The sequence below is a fragment of the Podarcis liolepis genome (assembly GCF_965112155.1).
Source record: "Podarcis liolepis genome assembly, chromosome: 8".
NCBI lineage: Eukaryota > Metazoa > Chordata > Lepidosauria > Squamata > Lacertidae > Podarcis > Podarcis liolepis.
This window is the reverse complement of record NC_139560.1, coordinates 71808854-71831004: the sequence shown is the minus strand read 5'-3', so window position 1 is coordinate 71831004 and position 22151 is coordinate 71808854. Positions and strand designations below refer to the sequence as shown.

The 22151-nt window shown below is 43.0% G+C and overlaps 1 long non-coding RNA gene across 6 annotated transcripts in view; it reads left to right on the top strand.

Moving 5' to 3' along the window:
- The window catches only part of LOC310714429, a 176835-nt gene that overhangs the window by 74505 nt on the left and 80179 nt on the right, over positions 1 to 22151 (top strand). For 4 of the 6 annotated variants that reach the window (XR_014529751.1, XR_014529752.1, XR_014529753.1 and 1 more), the window contains one exon: positions 467 to 818. The exons of the other annotated variants lie outside the window; for them this stretch is intronic. This is a non-coding gene — a long non-coding RNA (uncharacterized lncRNA). Of the gene's footprint in view, positions 1 to 466; positions 819 to 22151 lie in introns of those variants that run through there. 6 annotated transcript variants of the gene reach the window in all.

The window sequence follows — 22151 nt, the reverse complement described above, 5'->3', positions numbered from 1 at the left end:
AATGTGCTTTGGTCCCAATTCAGATTCTTGTCCAACTTGCTTTTGCTGATAACGCTGACTGTCTCTCAAAGGCTGGCCAAATACTCTTCCAACTCCAAATTCACCTCAGTGTGCAACATCTGGTAGAACAACTCCCTTCCCCTCTTGTTCTCACATGTTCCTGGTAACAGCTCATAACAGTTCTCTCGCTTTGTTAGAAACAACTCAGCTGTAGTTGCAAATAAAATGTTCATGACTCTCGGATCCTGCCCTTAAGGCTTATGTGTATGTACTGCTTTGACTCCATCCATTCCACTTGGGTTAGAGCACGTAGATGAAATTCGGCTCAGAAAGTAGTGTTCACAGGATCTGGAGCATGAAATGTTTTATAATGAAACTCTATCAGCATTAAATTTGTGCTTAGACTGACCTATCTCTGTCTACCATCCAATCATAAAAGTGCGGGCTTTTTTGGTTTTGTTCACAGGGCTTTCTTAAAGGGAAGAAGCAACATCACAAACAATTTAATGCAGAACAGGAAAAACAATTTGCCGAAAAGTTAACACTTCCAGTGGAAATAGAAGATAAAAAATGCACTCCATTGGCAATGGCAACAAACAGATGCTTCTTTCCCTTTAGATCTCTTTGTTCCGCTAAAGCTCATACATTCTTGCTGTCTGTACCGATTAATCATCAGAAGTGAATAACAGGCCCATTTCAATAAAAATCCAATATACAAAACAAATCACAGTTACGTAGCTGCCTATATGCAGGAGCTCCTTAATTTGACAACCATTGTGCAGCTCTATGTTCCATTTAATTAAAAGCTTAGTCAAACAGATCTGATTTCAGTTCAGTCAAAATTGCTATTTTGTATTGATGTATTTGATTTTTTAAGGGTATAATGAAGACGGGGTGCATAGTTGCTAAATGGCTTAAGCTTGATGAGCTCAATCAGAACTTCAGCATTACTAACAAAATAATATTCCTCTATCTTGCTGTCCAGAGAAGTCGATAAGAAATTATGCAAATAACACAGGCTTGAGCTGAAATGGAAATCATGCTGTAGCATATTAGTAGCGACAACAGCAATTTCCTTAGCTCCATTTGTGAAACATCCCTCCCCCCCCCACTTGAAAAAGTGCTTTTGGCAATTTTGTAGCAGTGAAAGGCTGGGTCAGATATGCACATTCATCACAGGATGGCTTCAGCATCACGTGGTGACTTCAGTGTGAAAGGCAGAAATTTGATTGTTACCCATCAATTTAAGCACATCGTTTTCTTCAATGGAATTAAGTTCACAAATTCTATGACCGATCCCTTCAGAAGATTTGCTCCTAATTGTCCTCACAGCAACTCAAGTGGGAGTGCTCACATACCTACCCACTCCTGGGCAGTATACTTGCCCCATCCTTAAGGAAGAAATAAAACTAATACAGTTATACCTTTGAAGTCAAACAGAAGCCGTTCCAGAAGTCAGTTCGACTTCCAAAACCAAATCATGGCTTCTGATTGACTGCAGGAAGCTCCTGAAGCCAATCAGTAGCTGTAGAAGTCCCATCAGATGTTTGAGTTCCAAAAGAAAATTTGCAAACCAGAACAATCACTTCCGGGGTTGCTGCATTCGGGAACCAAAACATATGAGTTCTGGGGTGCTTGACAAACAAGGTATGACTGTATAAGAAATATCTGAGATGCACATGATAGACTCCCTGAAGCCCTTGAGATTGCTGCAATCCAGCAACAATGGGTCATCCACCGAGACCAGAAAACCCTAATGTTCCATCTCTGAAACTTAGTAGGTATAGACACTCTTTGGAGAGAAGACTTCCTGCCCTTCTTCACCAATACACATTGTCCTGAGATTCTTTAAGGAAGGGTGAGATAAAATGTGACTATTCAATAAAACACTTGCAGAAAGGATCTAAGGGAGCCTTCAGAGTGGTGTTTAATTGCAAGTGTATTCTGAAACATGTCCCTTGACATAATAATGGTGCATTAGTGATGGATTTGCTCTGCTTTGGTTTGTTCTGCAATGCTTTCCCAGTGCTACCACATTATTGCTCTCTGGAGAGGGGCTGTGGAGCAGCAGGAGGACAAAAATAAATCAAAACTTTTGTGGTATAAAAAGTTATGCAATTTCAGCAGGAAACTATGGAATATGCATTGATTGGAAAGGAAGCAGGGTGACAGCCTCAACACTTTCACAGGTGTAAATATTATTCAAAGCGAGATCATGTATGACTGCCCAGATAGCATTGTGACCACAAATCATCATGAAAGCATAATAAAAAGGACATCAGTAGGGACCTTAAGTCAGTCTTTAAGTTTTTCTGCTTAGTGAGTGAGTAGGAATTGCCATCAGGCTAGCAGAAGCCTAAGGGAGGCAGTTCAGTGAATGCAATCCAAGATTAGAGGTTGGAAAGTACAGAGACCAAAACAAGGGTACCAGTTTTCAAAAACAATTTATTTCATTTATGCAAGAGATCTCAATCACACAAAACATTCACACAAACCCTGCCGAAGTGTAGTTACCAATGATAAAAGGAGCACGAGGCAGGGATCACCCTCTTAAATAAATATTTGCAAAGGCTTCATCACAGCAGTTCGGAGATTTGCTCCCCCCCCCCTTATACAGAAACTGTAAGCACGCAGGACCTCTTTCACGTGGATACACAGCGACTGTCGAATGTGCGACCTTTTTCTACTAATCACATTCTACTAATGTTGAATGTTTGTCCATGTCAAATATGCACCCACTTGCAGATATAACCAGTGGGCACATAGGGGGGCATGGTCAGTGGTTGAGTTCCCATCACCACCTCACAGGTTCCCTGAATGCAAGAAAGGTTTTGTATGACTGGGACCAGTTTTCAGGAGAAACAGGAAGTGAGAGGGCACAAGTGTTTCCTGTTTGCTTTACAACACGGCCACATTCAAAACTGCTGTGTAGCTGTGTGGCCAGTAAAGTTGTGTCATTATTAAAGCCTTCTGTGATCTCTTGAGTCTTGAGGGCAATATCATAGCAGCAATCTATGACAGCTGCAATTTCCTTTTTGCCCCCAGTTGACCAAACCAATTGAAGTGGTTTGAGGAAGGACATCAAATTACATTTCAGAGATGACTCTTACCCCCCAGGAGCCTGGCCAGATTTTACACATCCAGAAATCCATGTTGGTGCTGATGAGGGAAATGGAACTTGGGATTCTTTATTTCCCTCCCACCCACCCACCACATAGTATGTGAGCAGAATCAGAAGCAGCTTCCCGTATTTGTTCAATTCCCTATACAATTTCCATCTCTCGTTTCTCGGTTCTCCTTTTTAGCTTGGAGAATCCATATATACATTTACTTCATGTTTGATTTTCTTTCCCCGTGCAGTTTCCTCACTTTCTGTACAATAATGTACTTTGTTTGATTAATGAAGGTGAAATTGCCTTAATTGACTCCATTTCAGATGTAAAGCTCTCCTGGGATATATTTATGAGCTGTAAGCTCTTTTATGCAGCCTCATATCATGTTTCTACACTTAAAAGCTATCAGCATGGTTTTGGCATCAACTGGCATTTCCACTGAAGAGATGACAGGAGAAAAAACAGTTCAGTGCAGACTGTTGCTAGGCTCCTATGAAGATAAACCTGTTCTGCTCTGGGTGCAAAGCAGCGAAAACATGGAGGAGAGCGTGAGAGAGAGCTCTTGTGTTTCCTTTACAGCACTATGGGATAGAAAGAAAGGCATGTGAGTTAACTTAACAGAGAATATATTTTAAGAATAGGAAAACTATAAATTGATATGATGACAGACCTTAGCACCTCTTAGATCGAAGGTGTTGTAGTACAACAAATTTCTAGAGCGCCACAGGTTTAACACCTCTGATTTAGAGTGTTGAAATGACTTTGCATATAGTAAAGGGTAAAGGGACCCCTGACCATTAGGTCCAGTCGCGGACGACTCTGGGGTTACGGCACTCATCTCACTTTATTGGCCGAGGGAGCCAGCGTACAGCTTCCGGGTCATGTGGCCAGCATGACTAAGCTGCTTCTGGCGAGCCAGAGCAGCGCATGGATAGGCCGTTTACCTTCCCGCCGGAGCGGTACCTATTTATCTACATGTACTTTGACGTGCTTTTGAACTGCTAGGTTGGTAGGAGCAGGGACCAAGCAATGGGAGCTCACCCTGTTGCGGGGATTCAAAGCGCTGACCTTCTGATTGGCAAGCCCTGGGCTCTGTGGTTTAACTCACAGCACCACCCACGTCCCATTTGCATATAGTAGTTTCTTACAATCCCTACAACTGTGTAAGGTAGTTCAGCATTGTTATCCACAGATTGAGGATGAAAGAGAGTTTCTTGCCTAAGGCTAGTTGGGATCATAGCTGTCAATGTTTCCCTTTTTTAAAAAGTGAAATTCCCTTATTCCGAATAGGATTCCTCCCAAGAAAAGGGAAAAGATGACAGCTATGGTAGGGATATTGGGTGGGACTTCAGTCTCTACCAGTGTAATTCTATACAAGTCTGCTCAGAAGACCCAAATAATAGATTTTTTCCACTCCCCATCACACAAAATTTGAGGATAATCTTCATGGATCTTCTCTCTAAAGCCTGGTAAAAATGTAGGTGAAAAGTATACAGGATGCAGAAAAAAAAATAGCAATATTCATTGTGTGAGGATTAAAATATTGTGAGCACTTTTCGTGATAAAAGAAGAACTATGCTATCACTCTGATTGTCATATCAATGTCAGCTCCAAGTGGAAATGCCGCTTTGGGTACAGGCTGTGTGCAATTGTTACAATTAAAGCCCTGCTATTTTAAATATAAAGAATGGGTATAATCAAATGATCAGTTTAAAGCCTGCCAGCAGCTAGCCGGGGTACCTGCTATATGATATTAAATTAATTTGAATCAAAGCTTTTGCAGAGCCAGAAACTGTTGGATCTTCAGTTTGACATGATCTAATGTGTGAATGCCAAAAGCTTGACTTGGTGTGCTGTTAGAGCAGGAATTAATTGATGCTGATACAGATTATATGGGCGCACACAAAAAGAGGAGGAATGGACAATCTTTCTCAATGATAGATTGAAGTTGTGCAGGTGTATAATTGTATCTGGCGTCCTGGCTTAGTGACGAGGATTGTTCTTGGTTCATGCTTGCTTGCAGCCATTTTAGATTAAGTGCAATTATGGAGTGTGCATCAGATGGAAATGTTAACATAAGGTCTGATTCTGCTGCCTTTTCACCGATTCACTTCAATTGGTTTGGTCAGCTAAAGCAAGATAAATGGGCAAAAAGGTAATAAGAAGTGAGTGAGCATGGAGCAGGGTTGTAAATACTGAGGACTCCTTCACATATGATGGTTTTTTTTCTACGCTTAAATACAGGAATCACGTTTGGAAAATGATATGCAAAATTGTTTACCGAGGAGCATGGAAGAATGTACATGTTTATTCTGATGTCATTTGAAATGTATCACTCACTAACTGAGCAGATGTTTCACCAAACATCTTGGGGTGAAGAAAGAGGCAAAGTTGGTGTTGAGCAGTTCCAAATTCTCTCTTTCACCCAATAGTATTTCTACATCTTCTCCACATAGAGGACTTCCTACTTGTTTGTACTTCCTTTTGCTTTGAACCTATGTAGCCTTTCAGACTTTTCCCATGGGTTGGGCGCGCGTTGCTCCTGGGAGGGAGGAAGGAGTCAGTAGACACCGAGGGTTGGTTCAGAGAAAGAGTTTATTTCTGCTTTCCGGATAGCAGAAAGGCACTGTGTGATCAGTCACAGCAAGCACACTTGAAGAGTACTTACATACAGATTATATCCCCTTGAGTTTGTACACTTAAGTTTACCTCCTTGAGCATGAACAGGAATTCCTGTTTCTGTACTCTTTCTGTACTCTTATCTTGGGATAAGAAGGTCACCCAACTATAGGAGTACTCCTGGCGCCATCCTCGGACGCGGGGGTGATAGGCCTGTCTTGCAAGGTCTGTGTGTAAGTGTGGTCAGGATAGTTACAGCTTATAAGATAAGACCCAGATCTGCCATCCCGTCTCCACTCGGAACTGACAAGGCCATCCATTAAGCTTTCATGGACTGATAAAGGAGAATAATAATAATAATAATAATAATAAATTTTATTTATATCCCGCCCTCCCCAGCCGAAGCCGGGCTCAGGGCGGCTAACAACAATAAAACAGTATAAAAGTATAACATAAACAACACTCTAAAATCATTCATTGTAAAATTAATTAATTCAGGCCACTGGCAACCATTGGGCCAGAGCTCCGCGAAGATTGCCGAGGGAGGGAGTCAGGCTGTGCCCTGGCCAAAGGCCTGGTGGAACAACTCTGTCTTGCAGGCCCTGTGGAAAGATGTCAAGTCCCGCAGGGCCCTGGTCTCTTGTGACAGAGTGTTCCACCAGATCGGAGCCACAGCTGAAGAAGCCCTGGCTCTAGTTGAGGCTTTGTTTATGCAGCTAGGTTTGTGTTATACATCTCAAGCTAATGGATTTTAGCTAATGGATCTTTGAAGAAGGAATTTGGGAATTTGGGGCCCGATTCGGGTGACTGCATAGTCAGGTTTAGGTAACTTGTTCCTTCACCTAGCCAAATAAACTTTTTTACAATTATTTTTAACCTCTCTTGCAAACCTGAGCTCATTCTGAGCTTTGGCCCACCTGGCCTTCTGCCTGCAACTATTGACTACTTGTGTATACTTTTCTTTCACTATTTCCCCTTTCTTCTATTTCTTATATTGGTCTCTTTAGGTGTCTCCCACTTTTCCTTCTTGTTGGAATTGTCTGCATTTGTGCCTTCAACATATCACCTTTAAGCAGTGCTTTTTTCTAGGAAAATAAGTGCCTGTACTCACCAAGAAGTTGTTGCAGTAAGTGTCACACTTTTTAACAACAACAAAAAGAGGTGCCAGTACTGTGTACCCTTGAGTATCCCCTGGGGAAAAAGCACTGCCTTTAAGAAACTCTCGTCCATCTTGGATTCCCTTCCCCTTTCTGACTGTCGGATCTCACCCAGTTGTTCTTGAAGCTATTTGAAATCAGCCTTATTAAAGTCCAGAGTGCGTGTCCAACTACACTTAGCTTTCCCTTTTCTCTGTATCATGAAACCTAAGAGAACATGCTCATTTCCTCCCAAAGTACTCCCAGTACTTCCACTTTGTAAATCAATTCCTTGTGGTTGGTGAAGACCAGGTCCAAGATAGATGATCCCCTTGTTCCACCTTCTTGGAAATGAAATTCTCTATTAGGCAATGGAGGAATCTGTTGGACCTAACATTATTGGCAGAGCTTGAGTTCCAAGAAATATTAGGTAGTAAGTCTCCCATGATGACTATGGCTCTCCTTTTTGAATTTTTGTAATCTGTTATAGAAAGGCATAACATCCAAGTATTCAAACTGACTTGGAGGCCTATAGGAGTCACCCACAGTAAAGTCACTGTTGTTTCCCTTACCATTTTTAACCATACTTTACTCTGCCTTCAATGCTCCAGGTCATGGATCTCTTCCCAAATGGACACATCCTTGGCATATAATGCTACTCCTCCTCCCTTCCTGTTTGGTCTATTCCTTTTGAATGGTTAACTCAACAGTAAGGCTGCAGTCCTATACACACTTACAAACTCACCTGTTAATTGGGTCTTATTTGTTAGTTGCCATGCATAGGATTGCACCATAAGTTGCATTTTGTTAAGCGGCGCAAAGGAACTTGTGTTTAGAATTGCAGAGTAAATGGGAGATTTCTTTCAAAAGGACATCTGTAACCAGCAGTAATGAAGCATTGTGTTACATTTACTTGGGACGGGACTGTTATCGATCAGCTCCCTAAGCCGGTGCTACTCACAGAACTGGCTGCAGGGAGCCCATTAACCTTGCTCTTCTAAGGCCCCCCTTGGTGCTGGTCGATTCTGATTTTGGTTGATAGTCCTAATGGAGTTGGATGTTCTCTTTCTATAAAGGACTTTTCCATGTACTATCATGGCACATTCAAGGAACTTGGCTTTTTGTTTACATAACACTGATGATATTAAGGTATGCATAGGCAAGATAATAACATTAAGGTTTTCAAACCATCCATATTTTATTTACTGGAGACAAAGACATACTGTAGGATTGTGCAGCAAGATTCAGCTTGAGCCTCAATTCATTAAGTCTACCTTAATCCGAAGTATTTGGAGGGGCTGCCCTATTTATCACAAAATCTGAGGCCAAATCCATTTTAGAAAAATGAAGCGTCATCCCTGTCCTGTTACTACGGGGATAGTCAGTAACTTTCCCCGCTTTTTCTAAAGGAAGCTTACAAAATATTTTAAATGCAATAAAATGCACAATGATACAGTAGTATTTATCGCTTAATATTTTAAATCTCTGACTACAATTGGCATATATGATTTCCTTCCAACAAATGCCTACTACAGTCAACACCTTGAATCCCTAATGCCTCCATTTTGGAACGTTTCGGCTCCCAAACGCCAAAAAACCCAGAATTACATTCTCCGGTTTTCAAATGTTTTTCAGAAGCTGAATGTCCGATGCGGCTTCCGCTTGAGTGTAGGAAGCTACTGCAACCAATCGGAAGACGTGCTTCGGTTGTCAAACACGTTGAAAGTCAAATGGGCTTCCAGAATGGATTACATTCAACAACCGAGGTTTGACTGCATACTTATTATTGGGTGGGTGGACAGGTCTTTCTCGAAGTAACCAAGTGATAATAGCAACTATTCTTAAAAAAATAATTTTGTGTTACTTTATAGGGATATGATGTCTACTTGTTACTTTGCACGATAACCCACTCTGGTCACTGAAATGGATAATCGGCAGCCATACTGTCTGTAAGATTTTAGTGATGTATTTTCCATCAGCCCTACTAGGTGGAAAAACAACTAAGTAAACACTTAGCCATAATAAAAAGAAGGTGCTTGATATTTTGCTTGGTCACATCCACAACACACATCTAAAGAACATTTAATACGCATGTTTTCCCCTTCCCACAAGAATTCTGGGAGCTTTAACTTGTTAAGGATGCTGAGAATTTTAGCTCCATGAGCGGTAGATGATGGTGATTAAAATTTGTATACTGCCATATACCCACAGGTCTCAGTTTCTCATATTCATTGAGGGAAGCTAAGTGTTTTAAATGAACAGTAATACCTCCGCGAATGTCTGCCTTGTCTAGCATCCATTCCAGCGAACGTTCGCAGCAACCCCAGAAGTACTGGAACAGGTTACTTCCGGGTTTGCCACTCGTGCATGCACAGACATGGCACTTTTCCCTGCGTCCTTTTTGGCTAGCGGTCGGGGCTCCGGAACGGATCCCAGTCGCAAAACAAGGTACGACTGTACTATGTGCGTGTGGCCAGTGGAATGGTAAGACCACAAATAAGTCATAGTAAATGATATGATGGGACAGAGGGGTTTACCCAGCTTCCCAGAAAGAGAGTTGTTTCTTCTTCTTCTTGGGAGTGGGAGTGGTGAGGAGATGGTAAGCTCAGTGTGGTGCAAAAACACCAGTGGAGGCAATCCAGCATTCTTGCCAATGCATTTTCACTGTGCCACTCTCCCTGCCACCTACTGCCTACTACCTCTCCGTCCTGGTAATCAGCAGTGGCTCACTTGAGGTCAGGTAAATATTTCCGCCCCACAATGCCATCTGCTGCAGCCCATAATTTGTCATATTGAAATTGGCAACCCTATGATTGTTGTTGTTTAGTCGCTTAGTCGTGTCCCACTCTTCGTGACCCCATGGACCAGAGAACGCCAGGCACTTCTGTCTTCCACTGCCTCCTGCAGTTTGGTCAAACTCATGCTGGTAGCTTCGAGAACACTATCCAACCATCTCGTCCTCTGTCGTCCCCTTCTCCTTGTGCCCTCCATCTTTCCCAACATCAGGGTCTTTTCCAGGGAGTCTTCTCTTCTCATGAGGTGGCCAAAGTATTGGAGCCTCAGCTTCACGATCTGTCCTTCCAGTGAGCACTCAGGACTGATTTCCTTAAGAATGGATAGGTTTGATCTTCTTGCAGTCCATGGGACTCTCAAGAGTCTCCTCCAGCACCATAATTCAAAAGCATCAATTCTTTGGCAATCAGCCGTCTTTATGGTCCAGCTCTCACTTCCATACATCACTACTGGGAAAACCATAGCTTTTACTATATGGACCTTTCTTGGCAAGGTGATGTCTCTACTTTTTAAGATGCTGTCTAGGTTTGTCATTGCTTTTCTCCCAAGAAGCAGACGTCTTTTAATTTCGTGGCTGCTGTCACCATCTGCAGTGATCATGGAGCCCAAGAAAGTAAAATCTCTCACTACCTCCATTTCTTCCCCTTCTATTTGCCAGGAGGTGATGGGCCCAGTGGCCATGATCTTCGTTTTTTTGATGTTGAGCTTCAGACCATATTTTGCGCTCTCCTCTTTCACCCTCAATAAAAGGTTCTTTAATTCCTACTCATTTTCTGCCATCAAGGTTGTGTCATCTGCATATCTGAGGTTGTTGATATTTCTTCCAGCAATCTTAATTCTGGCTAGGGATTCATCCAGCCCAGCCTTTCGCATGAGGAATTCTGCATATAAGTTAAATAAGCAGGGAGACAATATACAGCCTTGTCGTACTCCTTTCCCAATTTTGAACCAATCAGTTGTTCCATATCCAGTTCTAACTGTAGCTTCTTGTCCTACATAGAGATTTCTCAGGAGACAGATGAGGTGATCTGGCACTCCCATTTCTTTAAGAACTTGCCATAGTTTGCTGTGGTCGACACAGTCAAAGGCTTTTGCATAGTCAATGAAGCAGAAGTAGATGTCTTTCTTGCACTCTCTAGCTTTCTCCATAATCCAGCGCATGTTTGCAATTTGGTCTCTGGTTCCTCTGCCTCTTCTAAATCCAGCTTGCACTTCTGGGAGTTCTCGGTCCACATACTGCTTGAGCCTTCCTTGTAGAATTTTAAGCATAACCTTGCTAGCGTGTGAAATGAGTGCGATTGTGCGGTAGTTGGAGCATTCTTTGGCACTGCCCTTCTTTGGGATTGGGATGTAGACTGATCTTCTCCAATCCTCTGGCCACTGCTGAGTTTTCCAAACTTGATGGCATATTGAGTGTAACACCTTAACAGCATCATCTTTTAAAATTTTAAATAGTTCAGCTGGAATACCATCACTTCCACTGGCCTTGTTATTTGCAGTGCTTTCTAAGGCCCATTTGATTTCACTCTCCAGGATGTCTGGTTCAAGGTCAGCAACCACACTACCTGGGGTGTACGAGCCATCCATATCTTTCTGGTATAATTCCTCTGTGTATTCTTCCACCTCTTCTTGATGTCTTCTGCTTCTGTTAGGTCCTTACCACTTTTGTCCTTTATTATGGTAATCTTTGTATGAAATGTTCCTTTCATATCTCCAATTTTCTTGAACAGATCTCTGGTTCTTCCCATTCTGTTGTTTTCCTCTATTTCTTTGTATTGCTCGTTTAAGAAGGCCTTCTTGTCTCTCCTTGCTATTTTTTGGAAATCTGCATTCAATTTCCTGTATCTTTCACTATCTCCCTCACATTTTGCTTGCCTTCTCTCCCCCGCTATTTGTAAGGCCTTGTTGGACAGCCACTTTGCTTTCTTGCATTTCTTTTTCATTGGGATAGTTTTCGTTGTTGCCTCCTGTATAATGTTGTGAGCCTCCATCCATAGTTCTTCAGGCACTCTGTCCAGTAAATCTAAATCCTTAAACCTGTTCCTCACTTCCACTGTGTATTCATAAGGGATTTGGTTTAGATTGTATCTTATCGGCCCAGTGGTTTTTCCTACTTTCTTCAGTTTAAGCTTGAATTTTGCTATAAGAAGCTGATGATCTGAGCCACAGTCAGCTCCAGGTCTTGTTTTTGCTGACTGTATAGAGCTTCTCCATCTTTGGCTGCAGAGAATATAATCAATCTGATTTCGATGCTGCCCATCTGGTGATGTCCATGTGTAGAGTCATCTCTTGTGTTGTTGGAAAAGCGTGTTTGTGATGACCAGCTTGTTCTCTTGACAGAACTCTATTAGTCTTTGCCCTGCTTCATTTTGATCTCCAAGGCCAAACTTGCCAGTTGTTCCTTTTATCTCTTGATTCCCTACTTTAGCATTCCAATCCCCTATAATGAGAAGAACATCCTTCTTTGGTGTCACTTCTATAAGGTCTTGTAAGTCTTCATAGAATTGGTCAATTTCAGTTTCTTCAGCACCAGTAGTTGGTGCATAAACTTGGATTACTGTGATGTTAAAAGGTCTGCCTTGGATTCGTATCGAGATCATTCTGTCATTTTTGAGATTGCATCCCAGTACAGCTTTCGCCACTCTTTTGTTGACTATGAGGGCCACACCATTTCTTTTACGGGTTTCTTGCCCACAGTAGTAGATATGATAGTCATCCGAACTGAATTCGCCCATTCCTGTCCATTTTAGTTCACTGATGCCCAGGATATCAATATTTATTCTTGCCATCTCATTTTTGACCACATCCAACTTACCCAGGTTCATGGTTCTTACATTCCAGGTTCCTATGCAATATTTTTCTTTACAGCATTGGACTTTCCCGAGCGTCCTTTCGGCTTTGGCCCAGCCGCTTCATCATCTCTGGATCTACTTGTATTTGTCCTCTGCTCTTCCCCAGTAGCATGGTGGACGCCATCCGACCTGAGGGGCTCATCTTCCAGCGTCATAACTTTTATATGCCTGTTGTCTTTGTCCATTGAGTTTTCTTGGCAGGGATACTGGAGTGGCTTGCCGGTTCCTCCTCCAGGTGGATCACGTTTGGTCAAAACTCTCCACTATGACCTGTTCATCTTGGGTGCCCTGATCGGCATAGTTCATAGCTTCTCTGAGTTATTCAAGCCCCTTCGCCACGGCAAGGCAGTGATCCATGAAGGGGAACCCTATCATTAATTGGGCCTAAATGTGAGGCAAGTGAGAGGTATCCGGTTTTGTTGGTTCATTTCATTCTTCTGCAGTTCCATTTCAAAACAATTGATGGTTTAAATTTAGTCCATTTTGGTGGTGAGAGAGGTTGGGGTTGGCCTAGGGTGTGGTTGTTCATTTGTGACTGGCTGTGTTGAACTTTGTTTTCATGTGTGAGTGGGGTGGGTGGGTATTTTGGATCAGGTTAGCCATATTGATTTGTATGCCGTTGGTAGATTTTTGTCATTGTCTTGTTGGGCTGTGTATCTGATAAAGGGGAGCCATACTGGGGTGAAGGTATCTTCTTTTCTTTGTCCCTGTGTCAGTTTCAGTTTATTGGTTAATTTTTCTAGTAGGGCTGTTTCCCATACTATTTGGTACCATTGGTCCATGCTTATTCCTGACAGGTAATAATAGTAATAATAAATAAATAAAATTTAGTCCATTTTCTCACTGTCATATGGTGAATTTTAACAACAACAACAGGAAAACCTGTGTGTGGCAGTGGTAAGGGTACTGGCCTAAGGCTGTAGAAGCCCAGATTTAATTCCCTACTTCATCATAAACCTCACCGAACAATCTTGGGCCGGTGTCACGGAGCTGTCCAGCAAGCCCAGGTCATCCACAGGGCAGGAAGGAAAGGGAGGCACAGAATGCAATGTGTTTTCTGCTAACAGAAAATAACAACACAGCAGAGTGCTCTGGCTTGTCTTTATTCAGCTGAGACATCCTGAATCTGACCACTGGCTCTGCCCTCCCCTCTAACCTCTCACTCTGGATCCCTCCCAAGCAGACAAAGGCTGCGTCAAGGGGGTGGGCTCCTTCTCTGGACCTGCCTGACCCGTTCCTCGGCAATGTGCAGGATACTCCTCAAGTAGGGTGTCAGAGGGAGTGGAGAGCCAGCAGAACTGGGACTGGCCTGCTGCTGGGTAGCAAGGGCAACCTCTGACTCCTCTGTGTCTGAGTTTGTGCTCATACTGTGACTCTCAGCCTCTAACCCTGTCCTGGAAGGCCTGCCTTCTCCTGACCCTTGATCGCCCAACCCTTCTGCTTTGAGCACCTCCAAGCTTGTCCCTTCTGCAGACTGCTCTTTAGTGTCCCACCACCCAGACCCGGGATCTAAGTCATCATCTGTGTCCTCCTTGGGGAGCTCTTGGGCGGGTGTTCTGCACCCCCCTTCCTCATTCAGCCAGTCCCTGACAACCAGTCACCATCAATCATAGCCCAGCCTATCTAAAAGGAGGAGATAGAACCATGCATGCTGCCTTGAGCTCATTGAATAAAAGGCCGAATGTAAATGAAATAAACGCATAAATAAAATAATAGCACTGAACATCTGTAGAATGCCTTCAGTTGTTTAAAGTGATCTGCATGCTTCATCCTTACAACAAGCCTGAAAGGTTTGCCAATATTTCTAGCTACCATATATTACAGTCAGGGTGAGGGGGCACTGAAAGGGGATGGCTTGTCATTGGCTTGTCTCAGATGGCCTAGGGTTGTATCTAATGCTAATCCCACTCAAAGTTATAGACATGACCAACAGGTTTATTAATTTGCATGTTTCTACTCTGAGTGTGGCTAGTGTTAAATACAACCCCTAGTGGATTCATGGTAGAGGAGTGATTTAAAGCAGCGACATCCTGATTACCTTGTTAGGAACTAAGGAATAAATATAAGTGGAATAATAAAAATAGGAGGTGCTGGCTTTTTGCATGAAAATAGAGGGCATTTTCTTTTGGATCAGGTTGCTATCATCAAGGGATGTTGTAATATGTCAAACTTGATGCATCTGATCTAATGGTGGTGATGCTAATTAAAAACGCAAAGCAGTAAGTTGCTATCAAACACATGATACTTGATCCAGTGACAAATTCTTGAAAGATAATTTACTTTTTCTAATTAGCTAGGCTCCCAATTTTTTAATTACAAAATGTAATGCCAGATTTGGAAGAGGGAAAGAAATGGAGGTGCACAGGGCTCTAATTTGATTTACCATATCACAATATCTAATTATGGTGTGTATCTATTAACATATTTGCATCTGAAATTTACAATTGGATCATCATGCTTCTGACCCATGTATTAGGTCAAAGACTTACACATTTTTCTATGAATAATCTGGCCCTATTAACTATCAAATTCTGTCTGAGGACATCTCTATCACCAGGGACAAAAGAACTCAGACAGAAACTTATTCTTAGCTGTCAATGGGTGTTTGCATAAAATCAAGATGCTATGGATGTTGCACCAGTTTGGTGCTACAATTAAATCTGAAGCCTAAAGTTTCAGTGTCTCTTCTCATTTCTTTTTTTTTGAATCAGGCTTTTCAGATTCATAGAATCACAGAATTGTAGAGTTGGAAGGGACCCCGAGGGTCATCTAGTCCCACCCTCTGCAATTCAGGAATCAATTAAAGAGTTGATGATAGATGGTGTCAAAGGGCTGTCAGGAATGCAGGTTCATCCACCAGTCAGGAAGAGGGGACATGAAGTGAAATCAAGTTTAATTCACAAAAAGCAAAAACACAATAGTTCATCTAGGTTTATATGCCCTAGTTCAGTGGTGGCCAAACTTGGCCCTCCAGCTGTTTTGGGACTACAATCCCCATCATCCCTGACCACTGCTCCTGTTAGCTAGGGATGATGGGAGTTGTAGTCCCAAAACAGCTGGGAAGCCAAGTTTGGCCATCACTGCCCTAGTTGAAGACGTTGCTGGGACTGGCCTCTGGTGCTCCCTCCCACTCTAGCCCTCTCCCAATGGACTCATCCCAAGCAGCCACAAACTCTGGTGAGGGTGCGTGATCCACCTCTGGGCCTGTCTGACCAAGTGCTCAGCAGCATGCAAGGCTCTTCATGATCTGGGTGCCAGTAGAGGAGGAGAGATGGCTGAAGAGGGGCTGTCCAGCTGTTGGGCAATTGAAGCAGCATCTGGCTCCTGCCTGTCAAAGTCTGTGCTCACACTGCAACCCTTGGCACGCAATCCTGTCCTGGAACTGCTTTCTTCTTCTGACTCCCTGTGTTCACTCAGACCTCCTGTTTCTATCACCTCTCAGCTTGTTCCTTCCACAAACCAATCCTCAGTGTCCCACCACCACTGTCCTGGGTCTAAGTCTTCTTCCTCTGTGCCATCCCGGGGGGTGGGCGTGTTTCTTGGGCTAGTGCAGGCATAGGCAAACAGGACCAAGTGATCAGGAATGATGGGAGTTGTAGTCCCAAAACATCTGGAGGCCCGAGTTTGCCTATGCCTGGGCTAGTGTCTTCAACCACACCTCATCATCCAGCTGGACCCCGACATATGGCCATCTGAGAAACCTCCAATGAACGAGAGTTTACCACCTTCTAAGGCCATTGGGACAGAGAAGCAGGTGGGTACCCTTGCCCCAGGGTTCGGAGGGCTAAGCTATCTGGGGACCCTCACTAGCAGCCTGCCTGAGTTACACCGTCATGCCAATAATGCCTCGTGCCTCCCAGCCAACCACAGATTTAATGGGCAAAACGGCCATAGATGAAGCTCCCATGCCTGTCTGTATGCACTGCAAGGTTTCAATAGCAAGTGTCAGTTTGCCAGGCAAGGCTTCCCTTCCCCCTCTCTGTAGATAACAGCACAAAGAGAAAGCAGTCTTTTGCAGCAAAGAGAGGCTCATTGAACGCAGCACAAACATCCAGTGTCCGTTCTCACTGTGCAGGTACTCCCAATTGAGTTCCTTCCACTTCCCTCTAGTTACTTCCGTCTTCCCGTCTCCTCACCACATGATCCCTTCACTAATGAGCCCTTTGAGAGGCTGCACTATCCAGATGCCAGGATCTCGGGCTCATGGGCTGCACATTTTCTAGCGAGGGAGATTCAACCAGCTCTCTCTCTTCCTGTTCCTCTCCTCTTGGTTGCTCTTCTCCCAGCTCAGCCAACCTATAAGTTTCCGAACCGTGTCTTTCCGTGAACCAATGCTTTTCTCCTCAAACTCAGCCCTCCAGATGTTTTTGGCCTACAACTCCCATGATCCCCAGCTAGCAGAACCAGTGGTCAGGGATGATGGGAATTGTAGTCTCAAAACATTTGGAGGGCCGAGTTTGAGGAAGCCTTCTCTAGATCGATACTATCCTTCTGCTCCAGAGGAGCTTCAGGATCAGGCCCTTGCACAGAGGGAGAGGGGAGCTCCCACAATTCTTCCTCAGAGCAATACCCTTCAGTCTGATTCCTGACTGTAACCTGTGTTACTGTGTACTGGTGCACAATGCTAAGTTAATTTAGCCAGTGGCGCTGCAATGGCATGTCTCATGGACTGTGACTCTGTCGGAGCCACATATCTGGTACCAGCGTTATTGTGCTTTGGCAGGCCTTGAGTTAGAATGAGGCATGTAGAATTAGTTTTGCAAGATAGCTGAGAATAATAATAAATACCCCGCCCATCTGGCCAGGTCTCCCCAGCCACTCTGAGCGGCTTCCAACAGAATATTAAAAATACAATAAAACATTAAACATTAAAAACTACCCTAAACAGGGCTGCCTTCAGAAGTGCATGACAGATACTTGATAGATTAGTGTAGAATCGAACAGTGCATAAAATGTTTTTAAACTTTCTTTCTTTCTTCTCTCTAACAAGACTCCCACTTAACAAGACAAGCTCTGCATGGGCCTTGCTGTTTTTGATTTGGTGAATCTCAAATTGTGAAGGCTAGTTAGATTAGAACATTGTACAACTGGCCTCTCAAGTGTGAAGGTGGCATAAGGGCATCACACCAAGTTTCTCCAAGTGGATCACATGCTTTCCAACAATTTCTTTGGGGTTAAGGTTACCATTAGAAGTGTGAATAGCATAGTTTTTCCCAAGCCCCCTCCCTTGCCCCCTTGCTGCTGTTTCAAATGGCAGCAACTGCATTAGCAATCCAATCACCATTTATATCAACAATACCCTGCCCCTAGTGCCATTATTGGGCGTGGAAAGCAGGGGCTGCTACCCCCCCCCCCAAATGGAGAGTATTGTGAGAAAATTCTGCAAAGTGTCCTTCTTTGGGGGTGAAGGGATAGGGGTGAATGAGAGAAATGAACATCTCAGAATTTCCTCAGAAAAAAAGTATTCTGGTAAACTTAGGCTTAGTTCTACTTCAGATACAGTCGGACACCTCTGGTCAACCTTTAGAAATAGCCAAGACTTTTCAATTTCCTGTGCATGATGGCATTGAAATGAAAATACAGGTTTTTTTCTGCTCGGAACCAGGTGTTAAAATAGAAAATGGGGAATTCCCTCAGCTTCCTCCAACACGGTACCCTCCAGAGTGTTGTGCTACAACTCCCATCAGCTTCACGCAGCATGGCTGATCTTCAGGGATTATAAAGTTTTTAATCCAAGACAACTGGAAGACAGCAGACAATTTCCCTGCTGCATTGATTATTGCATGTTCAAAATGCTGTACAGAAAAGCTGTACTAATGCCCCCCTCTTCTCCCAGTTATCATCAAGTCATAGAAATCAGTTCTGCTGTGTCAGTTATTAAGGTGCCAATAAACTGAATTAATCTAACTGTGCAGGCACGCAGCCCAAATCTGGGAAAAGCTACTTTGTCTTTAAACTGCTGCAGAGGGGGAAATTAGAGAATTTTTTTTAAGAAAATGACATGCAAAACAAGCTGCATATTCGTATGGGCATGTTTCAGTGGGAAAAACATGAAATATACACCCAACACTGAAACATCAGTTTCATTCACTTATGCTAGCCCTATGAACAGTCCTTGTTAATCTGTCAGAAGCCTTTAGATCCCAGCAGTTGGAGAGTCATGCTATTACTGACCATTCATTTTGTATTTCTGCCATTTCTTGACTACTAATGGGTTTCTACCAATGCGTTGGTGTGAATTTGAGGTTTCAGCAGTGCTGGCAATTGAGATCGGAGTGCAATGCTGGTGGTGCACATTTAGGGGTCAATGTATAATAAAATTTCATGAAACATATAAACATTTGCCTTTTTTCTTTTCTGCTGATCTGCAGTAATGGACAACATTGGATAATGTAAACTGCAATCTGCCTGTTTAGATATTTCACACCTGTCAATCAGAACCTCCCTCCCTGTCAGATGATAACATTGCTCAATAAGTAGTGAATTTAGTGGGTTTCAAATTTTCTGTCCTCGGGAACCATAGGAAATTGTCTGCCAGCAACCTTCTGTGTATCCTCTATGGAACCCTTGCGTGCCATACAACTCTGCAGGATAGAGTACAAATTCAGAATACAGTCGTACCTTGGAAGTCGAACGGAATCAGTTCTGGAAGTTCATTCAACTTCTAAAACATTCGAAAACCAAATTGTGGCTTCTGATTGGCTGCAAGAAGGAAACTTCAGAAAACTAAAAGAGAAACCACAAGGGCTCCTCTCAATCATGGGGAACCTTCAGAATTGAGTACTTTGTAATAACTTCCTGTGGGAATTGCTCTTAAAGATTATCTATAGGAAGCTTGATTAAATGGCAAGAAAGTTGTTGTTCATTTCCCAAATGCACAGGGAGATTCTGGAAGTAATATTCTATTTCCCACCCTAAATAATACAGCAGCTGCAAATGAGATCTACACTGTTATAAATGATCACTTTTGTCACCCATTAGGTGGCAAACACGCAACTTTAATATAATTCAAACTGAGCAGCATAATTATTTGATGAAACCAATCTCCATTGCTTATCTCATCCCCTAATTATAATGTATTAGTTTTACTCGTGATTATGGCAGGATTAGTTTATCCAAGCAAGAAATCAATAATTCAAACCAATAATTAAATTTCATGAGAAAGTTTCATATAAACGGGGACACCATGGTTAGTCACTTGCTGTCTTTAGTTAATGTCTCTCCCTGGGTATGGGGCAACCATCAGAAAAAAATATATAAATGAAGACAAGTGACTAATAAGTTACATCTGGGAAGTGGGCAAAGCAAAGTTCAAAAATCATGGAACATTTGGTATCTGTTAACATATTGTGCCTCTCCATCTCATGCCCCCACTCAGTTTTTGTAATGTGTGGCAGAGATGGCTCAGCGCTTGATTTGAGGTAAAAATAATAAACTAGGATTATAGGAAGCTGTCTCATACTAAGCCAAATTGCTGGTCCATCTAGTGTGTTATAGTCTAGACTTACTCAGAGAAGCATCCCATGGTTTCAGGCAGGATTATTTCTCTGCTCTACTTGGAGATGTTGTTAGACTAGAAGGATTCCACCAAAGTTGTGACTATTGCTGTGGGGAAGACAAAACCTCCAAACGGGGCCAATCTGTTGGGAGGAAAATTCATTCCCAGCTCTGAAAACCAGCACCCATTATTGAACCACAACAAAGCCAATGAATGCAGTGCCCTAGAAGGAAAAGGTTAGCATACATAAACCAGCAACATCACTGAAGGGGGGGGGTACAGAGAGTGGTTTTTTGGCTGAACACAGTCCTTGGGGTCAGCCGCAGTCAGCCTTTATAGGGTCCCAGCCCTGGATTCAAATAAACCAATGGTGTGATAGCCCACCAATCTCCAGCAGCAGGCCTGGGAATTCCCAATGGTTGGTTGCCTAGCCCTGACATTGCTCCCTAGGGGAAGGGATCTGGCATGACAGGCTGCAACAGCCACAACAGCCGCCCATCCTGTGACTGGATAAGCAACCATTTTGGTTTGTTTTAAATTGTTTTACTGAAGTTTAATGTTGCTGTAACTCACCCTGGGACCTTATGGTGAAAGGTTGGATGGGAATTTCTTCAATAAATAAAATCAATAAGATGGTGGCTAGTTAGGCCCAAAGGACGAAAAAAGTATTTCTTGTGTTTTCCCCCTTTTCTGAAATTCTTTAAAGATAGGCTTGTGTTGCAGGTTTCTGTCTCACTGCATTCACAGGGTAATGCAATATTTACCATAACATGTCACTCTTATTGCAAGTATCTATGGAAACTAACTAAAATGGTAATATCAAAATTCTTTAGCATTACACATAGATACATACACACACAGAGAGAGAAATCATTTGGATTACTGAGAGGAAACTTCTAGCGCTTTAGGCTTTGGCACGGTAATTTAGAATTTAGAGAGAATTCTCTGCATGTTTTATTGAAATGCTCAGAACTGTCTGCCTTATTGTATGAAGACAAAAAAACTCCCAGGCACCTCTGAGACTACCCAGCCGTCTTACAACTGAATCTACAAAGCTATTGTAGTGATTGCAGAGTAAGCAGCAGTTTCATTGTTTTGTTGAAGCGCTCAGAACTGTTTTGTCTCCTGTCAGGGGCAATAGTTGAGCTCTGCCAGCGAGCGAGGCAGACTCGGCCCCTAGCCAAAAGTCTGGTGTGGAATTTAGGATGACTGGGACACTTGCTCCCAAGTGCAGCTTGGACAGAGACCCAAAATGGAGTACAAAGCTGTCAAAAGAATGCTAAATTGCATCAAGCTTTCTTGTCAGTTTTGCAACATTAAAGCATGTTTGCAAAATGGTATATGGACAGTGGCGTAGCGTGGGGGGTGCAGGGGGTGCCGGCCGCACCGGGCGCAACATCTGGGGGGGGGGGGTGCGCTCGCACTCGCAGCTCTCTGCCCCCTGCTAAAATCCACGGGTTAGGGGGCGCAAATTATTTGCCTTGCCCCGGGTGCTGACAACCCACGCTATGCCACTGTATATGGAGATTTAGATGAAGCCAATAAAGTAAGCGTTTACAAATAAACAGTGTCCTTATTTTCCAGGGACAGTCTTAAATTTACAGAAGCTGTCCCGGTTTCTGATTTGATCCTGGAATGTCCTGCTTTTCCTTAGGACATCCCTATTTTCATCAAAGAAATGTTGGAGGGTATGGAATAGGGCATCCCTATTTTCACTGGATAAATGTTGGAGGACGTGGTACCTCAGCAGAAAATATTATTATTGCTGCTGCTGCTACTACTATGCATTATATCTATTCATCGCTTTACACACAAAAAAGAGTCAGAGATTTACAACTCATGTTGTAGCATAACATGGGAATGGCATTAGAATAACATCCCCCAAAGTGCTCATCCATCATTGCCTATAAAGAAGAAAAATCCTACCCACCCCACAACAAGATGAGAACCCCTCTTTAATTAGACCTTTCTTCCCACTTCTGTTCTCCTATGTAACTTGGGGAGATAATGTCACTGTAGTCTGTTAAACACTGAACTGTATCCATTTGGTGTACACACACACACACACACACACACACACACACACACACACACACAATTTTGTAGGCCTTTTTTTAAAGGGGGGGGGGTATTCTCTTTC